The 9,298-nt window shown below is 43.0% G+C and overlaps 1 protein-coding gene across 4 annotated transcripts in view; it reads right to left on the reverse strand.

Moving 5' to 3' along the window:
• The window catches only part of LDLRAD4 (low density lipoprotein receptor class A domain containing 4), a 599,211-nt gene that overhangs the window by 28,834 nt on the left and 561,079 nt on the right, over nt 1–9,298 (reverse strand). The window lies entirely within an intron of this gene.

The raw sequence follows: 9,298 nt of genomic DNA on the forward strand, positions 1-9,298 counted from the left end.
ACTAGCTTCCAAGGGAAGTGGTGCTGACTTCTACCTTAGGGGTCTTTAAAAGGAGGCTTGATAATTACCTAGCTGGGGTCATATGAGCTTAAACTTACCAGGGGTCATATGAACCCAGTATTCTCTCCTGCCCAGGGCAGGGGGTCAGACTTGATAATCTGCTCAGGTCCCTTCTGACCCTACCAACTATGAATCTATGAATGTTACTAACAGGATACATTTCAAAAACACAGAGAGCTTGTTTACATTAGAGAGGCATGTTCTACATACAGACAAAAGGAAACACTGATAAATAATGTCTTTCTTACTGAAACCAAGACTACAATTTCACCCTGACTGACTCATTGCTAGTGAAATATTTGGCATGCAGTTTTTAATTGTAACATTAGGTGGCAGTGATTGGTCAGAATCAGAGCTGAGTCCCCTGACTTTTTATGACAAGCCAACACACACTGGATCTTGCCTCTCCAAAAACTACTACTTCTTTGCAATTACAGACCAGCATGTTCCTTAATAAGCACCAACATCTTCCCTTCAGAACATAAGCAAAGCCAAACTTTGTGGAGTGTACTGCAACATAAAAAACAAGCATTGCATGAAAATTGTTCTTTCCCTTTTGTGAGGGCAGGGAGGCTGGCAGTGTTTTGTACAAGGACATGCAATGCTAAACAGAAATGGAACTAGAGTTGCAAGTGGAAAATTAATTAGGGAAAGAACTGCATGTATAACTTGTCTTCTGTCTGGCAGCAATAATGACTAGGACTTAAAGCCTTTACATTTTCAACTTTGCTGTGCCTTACTATATGAGCATTAACTAATCTTCTCTTTAACCCACAAGGGAAGTGAACATCATTAGCCTCATTTTGCTTTTGGAAGTGACTTGCTCCACGTCATGCTGTGAGTGAGTGACTCCTGCACCTAGTCTTATATTCATATCTCCTGGACTATGCCACCATTATTGTAGCAGACTTCTAGCACTAACAGACAGAGCACTTCACTAAGTGAACACATAACCTGACCTTTTCACACAAATACTACAGCTTTATATTTATTCATGTCAAAATACCACCAAACAATTTAGCACAACTGACCATCTCTGGCAGCCTGTGCCCTCTTTCTGACAGAGGAACTGGAGGAGAAGGCACATGAAATCCAAATTCCTCTCCCCTCACAGATGGCTAAGAAAGACACAACTCACGCAAGTCAAAAGGACGCAAGCGTGGCTGTGCCAGTCAGACCTCGGGTCCATCTAGCTCAACATTCCGTCTCCCAGTGGCATGTGTCAGATGCTAAAGAGGAAAGTATTTAGGCAGGGCCAATCCAGAATGACCTATCCCTTGCCCCTCCTCCTTTAAAGCTTCTACCATACATCTTGGGAGTTCTGAGTTGGAGTCTGCAGCCCTGCAGTCATATTTAATTCCCACTGGTGGACCTAGTTAGCATACCTTTGTCTAATCTTCTGAGTTAAATGGTCAGCTTCTGCAACATCTTGTGGCAATGAGTTCCACAAGTTAATTACAACTCCAATTCAAGCTGCAGTCCTTTTCTGCTGTACATCTTCAGCAGAAGGCACACAACGCCCCTGCAATCCCACAGTAGCCAGAGGGAGAAAGCAATGCGTGTCCAATCCCTTCCTGACAGCCTGGAGTTCTGCAAACCAGAAGTATGGTCCTATGCAGAAAGGTTAACAAGGAGGGCAATAAGAAGGGAATACACTGTTACCCCATGGAAGCAGAGTTAGACTAACTTGTTTGTGCCTGTGTACTTATTCCCAGTGAGCATCTTTTATTTCTTACATTAAAATAATGAAAAGAGAGATCAGTAATGCTGGGCTGCCAGCGAGTAGAACTCATAACGCTAATGAGAGAAAAAGGCAATACAACTTAAAGATGATCAGCCAAAGCATGAAATCCTGGAGCTTTCCTGTTCATTTTTTCTCCTTTGGGTTGTTCCCCCCACACTACGATTGCGGTTTGTCACTTTTATCCTGGAATGGCTGTTCCAGCTGTACTCAGGAAGAGCACAGCACTTTCACAACCTCTTTCCTGGAACTGTATCTCAATGTACCAGACAGACATTATCATTGTCTGTCCTAATGAAAGCTGACTGGCTCTAGCAGCTATGCCTCCCATGACATTTGGAAGCAGGGAGATGCTGGGGCCAATTGGTTGCAAGCGTCTTGCAGGATGCATGCCTCCTATGGTGCTCAGCAAAGAATTATTGCTGCCAGGAGAATGCCTGGGGCAGTGAAACTGTTCAGTGCTCTTTCAACGCCCATTTTAGATCAGTGGTGTAGACAGAGAGAGAGAGACAGAGAGAGAGAGAAATCAATATAGGAATGTCAAAACTGTTAAAGGTCCCACCCCCCTCAACCCCGTGTCTATTTCCTCACAGTGTTTTCATAGACAACATCATATTCCACTACAGGTCAACCATCAGGGGCAATGCTTATATTAAGTTATTGTCCCTTCAAATAGGAAAGTACAGCGACCACCCAGCTCCATTGTCTCTTGTTACATTCCCAGGGAACCTTTCTGTTTTACTAAGAACTACTGCCATTTCAATTCTCACAGGACACAAAACACAACACGAGGCTCCAAGAGTCTAAGAAAAAGAACACTGTTAATGTGCTGCGCCGTGTTCCTTTACGGCCATCAGACAAGAGAATCATCAGGACTGCTGGTAGACCCTGTCCCTAGCACAGGAGAGATTACAGAGTGCCTTTCCCCTCCACTGCCCTGATCCACCTTGCTTGCCTTTGGTTGAAAAGTCAAACAATGCTTATCCCGCTATGGACTGACTACCAGGAGGAAACATTAAATATTTTCTTAATCCCAGGGTCCACATAATTAAGGCTTGTAGTTGCCTGTTTTAGGTTCCCCTATAACAAAGTCAGTCATGTCAAGGGACCTACTAACAACGTGGTAGTTAGGTGGATCCTACAGCACAGGTGGGCCAAGATGCGAGTCCCTGTAAAGACTTGGATATTTTCACTACTATTGAAGGGTCGTGGTTAAGTAACATCTATATGGAAAAACCAGTTCTTTTCGTCTATGCTGGTGGACGCCAGAATTTGTTACCTAGTGTAGGTGGAACCTTAAGCATATATATGCCTGAAACAAATTCCAATGTTTGCTGGTGCTCAGAAAATGGCCCTTTCTTTCTGAGCTTCTGTGTATGCTCTTAATGGATCTGAAGTCTTAAACACACTAAATCACGGTAATTCAAAATAAAGGAGAGTGAAGGAAAAGCTGTAAAAAGTTAAGGCTATAAAGATGGAAGGGAGAAAGGGAAAAAAAGAAAGAAAGAAGGGAGCACTGATGGTTGCACAAAAAACACATTTACACAGAATCATGGGAGAGACATCATGAGTTCTCACAGGATGTTTGATAGAGAGCAATTGCCATTTCCCAGGACTGCTCTTTTTTTGCCCACTGAAAAGTTGGCATGGCTCCATTGTGAAACCGCTTGGTTTTACTGCAAGTTTTATGGAATTTGGTAGACAAGGTTCTTTGCAAAGAACCTTGTCTGCCTATGTCCTTAGACCAACACGGCTACAACCTACACCCCTGTAACATGGAATCTGGTAGTAATTTAATGTCCCGGCTGCTAGAATTAAAAGAATATATTAAAAGTTCAGCTTTCATTTCTTTAATTTTAAAATAAAACTTCTAGCCCTCACGGTTCTGAAGGAAATCTTTACACTGTGAAAAAAGTGTACCAACTGATGGCTCAGAAACTAGGAAACAAAGCAAAAAACCTGGACATATTTTTTATCTCATCATTTTTGGAGTCTGGCTCCTGATTTTTGAATGCCTGAGAGTGCCAATACCCTGGGAGGAACAGAGTTCAACTACTCATTGCCATAATGTTTTCTGGAAAGGCCAGCATATAAAACATCAACTACTTGAGCATTTAGCCTTTGTGGTACTGGAAACCTGTGTGATCCAGCTATAGTTCAGTCATTAGGATGAATGATTAATCAGAAAAAGACTGGTTATGACAAGAGAAGCAAAGCTGAGTATTACAGACATGAAAGAGACTACCCAGGTGCTCAACATACATACTTCAAAGAAAAACATAGAGCTATATACTCCCAATCAGTGAAGTTAGTAGGATACAACCAACTGCAGAAATTGGCCAATGTCAACTGAAACAGAAAAATGGACCAACAGTTGCATACATATATTTCTAAAAATAATTTCCTCTAAAAATATTGCTGAACTGTCATTCTTTTTAGCCACTTCAGCTTCAACCAGAGCAAAGGCTTGAGTCAGAATAATGGGCATCTTCTTTGGGCATTTAGACACAGAACGCATTCAAAATCTGTTTTCGGAAGTTGCACACTTTAGCAGCTGTTCTCATGACAGAGAATGCAGTTATCAGTGCCAATTAAAAAAGAAAACAAAGCCAGGAAAACACATAAAGATGCTGCCAGGTTAAAAATCTTAACAGAAATTTTTTTTTTTAAATCCTAATGTGCATTTTACTAGTTTTACTTTGTTTATACACTGGTGTAAGTTGCCCTGTAAAAACCTATAACAATTATACGCTAGTTTAAGTTATATTGGTTTAGATATACCTGATGTGTGTCTGCATTTCTAGCCTATTTTACTGACTGACAGGGTAGCCATTTGCTCCAGCTGTTTCCTGTTCCTTGTCATCAAGCAACGAGGTGCTGCTTTTAGGCACTATCCTGCTCCAGCTCCCTGGGTAATTAACATCAGTGTGTAAAAGTGGTGTAAATTTCACTGGCATGAATATGCTGGTATCTACACCATTGGACAATGAAACTATACTCGTCATTTTCAGTTTTGATTCACACATCAGTTTGTTTTGCTTTCTGATTCTCAGGCACCAATGCAACGCTTTCTTGTATGGATTGTTAACACTGCAAGGGAACGTTTATTATTTTTAACAATCTATTTCTACTGAAAATTATTTCTAGTTTCATAGACAAAGTAAAGCCAAACACATTGCTAGTATCTTACAGGACCAGGTTTGTGTCTGATCCAGAGCCTATTCAAAGTCAGTGGGAGACATTTCACTGACCCAAAGGACTTACTTAGACACCATTACAGTAGAACCAAATTCTGTACCCCGCAAAAAAATGGCAAAAGCTTCTGAATAGTTTTTGGCTGAATAAAAAGTTAACTAAGGAAGAGGTTTCTTTTAACAACCACCAACTGTTGCTTTTCAAGATACGTACCCTGGACCTTCATTATGTTTATTTAAATGCCGGGCTCTCCAACTTGTAAGCTTCCAAGGGGTCACATGTGATGCAGGCCACACCAGGTACACCGTGTGAACCTCCCCCTCCTCACCCACTGTTGCACTGTGCTCCCAACCCCGCATCTGCACTGCATGGGCATGCAACCAGATCTCTCCCTGCTCCAGTGTGCACCTGTACCTGTGCCTCACCTCCCCCACCACTGCTGCACCACATGGGCATGATCTCCCAACCTTGCACAGCCCCAATTTCCCCCATGCCTCTCCAGGTGCAGCCCCAAACTCACCCTCAGCTCCCACACTGCCTGACCCCCTAGAGCAGAGGCATGAAGCAGCAGCTGGAGAAGAGAGAGGGGAACCTGGAGACTACAGCTGTTATTGCAGCCCTGGTGATCAGTGGGAGCAGCTGCTGGGTGAGAGTCGGAGGGCCAAATGTTAACCCCTCATGGGCTGCATGGGGCCACAGACCACCATTTAAAAGGATGCTAATCCATCTGAAATGTAGTCAGTATTTTCAAAATAAGTTGAAAGTAGTTTGGGATTCTAAACTGTTCCTGGGTCCACACTGCCAAGACATGTTTTCTTGTTTAGAAAAAGGTATTTTTCGCTCCATGGTTTCCATGAGAACAGCCCACTCAGACAACAGGAGATACCAACTACTCTATAAGGAAAACACTGAAACAGATTACTTCATGAATTTGACAGCACTTCTTATTTAAAAATGTTCTTTTTTCTTTTTCTCTTCTAGTTATCTAAGGGGCTGGTTTTAGCAAAACAGTTTCAAATAGAATTGCAATCCTTAAGCTTCCATGTCCATTTCAAAGAAATATTCAAATTAATCTAAACATTTTTCCCAGAAGCAAGAAGCATGTTAAGTTTTCAGAGCTCTAGTTTAATTTTAACCCAATTAGAACTCAATGTTCCAGAGTTACTAGAATGACAAAAAACAGTTTACAGCATATATTCTTACTAAGAGAGTTTATCTCCTGACAGCTCTTCTTAGATGTTAGAGCAAAGCATGAATTTCCCCCAGATGGTACCAGTACCAAGTGGCATACCGTGGGTCTCCAGTGCCCGGGGGCCAATACTTGCATTTACCCCCCACCATCCCACCCCAACAGACAATCGCCGAGCTCGGGGGTGATCCACCGGCAACTGATCACTGAACCCAGAAACGCTGGTGGTGAAACCAGAAGTGCTGCTGGGGACCAAGCCCAGCCAGTGCCCCCCACCAGGCCAGCACCTGGGGGCATGGCCTTCTGTCCCCCCGTCAGTACACCACTAACCAAAATGTGGGTCTTTGGAAAAGGTGCTTTGGAAAAGAGCTTTGGGAACACTAGGTCTGCCTCCTTCTACACTGTCTCTCCAGATGAAGTTGTCAATTTGATAACTTGCAATGTGATGCTGCAATGTGACTAGCAGTGTGCTGGCAGGGAATATATCTTGATATGCCTATAACATTCTGCTGCTTAACATATATGGTACAAGAAAATCGCATGAAAACCACAAGTCTTCTGCACAAAATGAAAAGGGGCTTTACAAGCATCTTTGCACATTTTTTGAATGACAACATGAGTGAAGCCAACTCATAAAGCATTGAGTTAATGCTTTGTGTTGCTAGTCTGATAGGTTTAAAGCTTAGTCTTTATTAATATACAAATGCAAAATTACTACACAAGTTGGCATAGTGGCTCACTAGCACTGTAGGGACAGTTAGAGATTGAGAGTGAGATGAGCACTGTATCAAATCCTAACTAGTATCCTTTTAGTTCTGTAAGTAGTCGAGTCACTTACAAATATGGCTTTTAGATCATAAAAGAAATACACCAGAAGCACATATTCTTGGTGCTTCAGGGAAATAATGTAGAGATAACACAGGCTTCTGATGCTGCTCAGTCCAGCCCAGTGCAGTAGGTGTCACAAAGTCATAAGTATCTGGTGTATGTTTAATGGCATGCAAAATAATGCAGTAGTTTCAACCACTTCCTTTAAATTTAGATCTCTGTATCACAAAAGCTATGGCTTCTGAAGACATCTTAATTGTCCATCCAAATCTGTACGTCTATGAGAACACCATGGGGATTTCCCAGATTCACTCCTTCCTGCTCCCTCTCCCGCTCTGTATCCTGGCTACCATTCTACTAGTCTGCTCAGCTAAAAGCTAAGAGAACTGAGAGGGCTCAGGGCACAAGCTCTATTCTCCTCAGCAGGGCTAATTAAAGACAGTCAAAAGCTAGGGACAGAAGTTACACATAAACTGACTTACGTGATCAGATATTGGTTTAACCCTGTAACAGAACAGAAGCTCAGTGCACATAAACCAGTTTCTCAATGGCTGTAACTGGTTTAAGATAAACCTGGTTGAATGCAGTATCAGACTCGCAGAGACTCGCTATGCCTGGTGAAGGGCAACTGTGCCTGAAAGCTTACTAAGAACTTTTTTCCAACTACCCAGTCGGTCTAATAAAAGATATCACATCTACCCAAAGAACGTTGCCTGCCTGTATCAGACTTAACTGATTTGGGTCAAACCAGTTTATGAAACTTCTGTCCCAGACCCCTTCCTGGTTCAAGTTTAGAGTCCCCCGGAATCCCAGCATGCTTTTCAGCCCTAGGCTGGGGTGCTGTACGGTCCAGCAGAGAAGGGTTGGGGGGTGAGGGGAGGCAGGGACTGCCCCTCCCCACCCCACCAGCAAACCCTGGCTGGGGTCTGGGGCCAAGCTTAATCCCCTCCCTATTTCCCCTTCTCCCCCCAAGTACAGAGCTGCCCTGTTAAACTTACTGAAAGTTACTGCTGGCTGCAACTGTAGACTATTCAGAGAGGCACCTGGAAGCAGGAAGAGGAAGCGATGAGCAAGCCTGCAGAGTCCTGTTTCTGTGATGCTGGACTGCAAATCTGAGAGACTTTGGGGCAGCAGGAAGAGGAAGTGCTAGAGAGCTGTGCTCTAGTGCCCCCTGGCTTGTGGCCTGAGCTGCTACAGACATGTGGCTGCATTTCCTGAATCAATGGTAAATGTGTGTCCAGTTGTTTCTCAGTTTAATCTTTGCAGCTTAGACTAACCTGCAAAGACTGAATCAATTCAGCCTCGGGCTTTTTGACTGTCTGTACTTAGCCAAAAAGCCCAAGGCTTAATCAATTCAATTGTCGCAGGTTACTCTAAGCCACGTAAATTAAACCGGTAACACCAAAGGAACAGACATTCATTTTTTATTCTGAAAAAGCAGCCAAATGCCTACAGTGGCGCAGGCCAGAAGCCAGGGGGCGTGAGAGCATGCATCCCTGCTCAGCTTGGAGCAGACAGCCTGAATCTGGAGGGAAACTGGGACAAAAGTTCAATAAACCAATTTAACCTAAATCAGTCAAGTCTGATATTACATCCATCCAGGTTTATATTAAACTGGTTTTGGCCATTTTAAAAGCTGTTTATGTACACTGAAGTTCTGTTGTGTTACAGATTTGAACCAGTTTCCAAACACTTTTACCGGTTTGTGTGTAATTTGTCCCTAGCCCAGAAGTGCTTGCAAAGAAGGCACACACTATGGGCCTGGGGCTACATTATGGTCAAGCTCTTGGCATAGAATTCTGTCCCCTCTGAAGTCAACAGGAGTTTTGGCCCAATTAAGGCAGTTGCCAGACTCCACTCTGTGGCAATACCAGGGGCCAAACTGCAGTACCTCAGAACTCTCAGTGATGTTGCAGTCCTGATAGTTCTTCTGTTGTACCTGTTTTAGCTAAAAAGAGAAAACGTCAAATTTTCTAAGGTTGGAACGCCTTCTATAAGGCAATTTTTTAAACTAAAAATCTTAAAAGGAACCAAATCGAAACAAAAAACTCCATGGTGCTGTTATAAACAATAAAGGAAGCTACAGCAGCATCTTCCTCCACTCCTCACATATTATGTGGTCTGCATCTCCACTTCTTCATTTAAAACTGCAATAGCAGCAGTATCAGGGTTTCACATCCTGACACCCCCAGACAGAAGGCAAAGTGTGAAAAAGCCGTTACATAAAACAGGGGAAGGACTAAAAATAATTGTGCAGTGAAATTTTAAAACTGCACTGGGTTTTT

Source organism: Gavialis gangeticus, unplaced genomic scaffold (assembly GCF_001723915.1).
Source record: "Gavialis gangeticus isolate Ggan-Ray unplaced genomic scaffold, GavGan_comp1, whole genome shotgun sequence".
Lineage (NCBI taxonomy): Eukaryota > Metazoa > Chordata > Crocodylia > Gavialidae > Gavialis > Gavialis gangeticus.